The following is a 352-nucleotide window of genomic DNA, read 5'->3' as shown; positions in this document are numbered from 1 at the left end:
AATATTTCTGTAATATTTCAATGACATATGTAAAGGTGCAATATTTCAGTAATATTTCTATAATATTTCACTGTGATATGTAATATTACCACTATATTGCAATATCACTGCAATATTTCTGCAATATTACGTGCTGTGTGGGTTGTATTGTAGATATAAAATCACTAAACGGATTTGCCCTCATATGAGATTCATATTGCTCGCACGCGTGCGACTTCACGCGTGCGTGTTATATCAGTCTCATTTGTGGATCAGAGATTCCATACAGCATAGAGTGTTGAAAAAACATTGATGAGACGTTACAACGTTGAAGATAGAAGTGCAGGTGTTTTTTCTGCATAGAATATATGTT

At 33.8% G+C, this 352-nt stretch overlaps 1 protein-coding gene across 1 annotated transcript in view; it reads right to left on the bottom strand.

Moving 5' to 3' along the window:
• LOC116848377 (plancitoxin-1) overlaps positions 1 to 352 on the bottom strand; it is a 476,759-nt gene that overhangs the window by 407,496 nt on the left and 68,911 nt on the right. The window lies entirely within an intron of this gene.

Source organism: Odontomachus brunneus, unplaced genomic scaffold (genome assembly GCF_010583005.1).
Source record: "Odontomachus brunneus isolate Ranch 3 - 2012 unplaced genomic scaffold, Obru_v1 Obru_scaffold_094, whole genome shotgun sequence".
NCBI lineage: Eukaryota > Metazoa > Arthropoda > Insecta > Hymenoptera > Formicidae > Odontomachus > Odontomachus brunneus.
The sequence above is the reverse complement of the archived record's forward strand: the minus strand, read 5'-3'. Positions and strand labels throughout refer to the sequence as shown.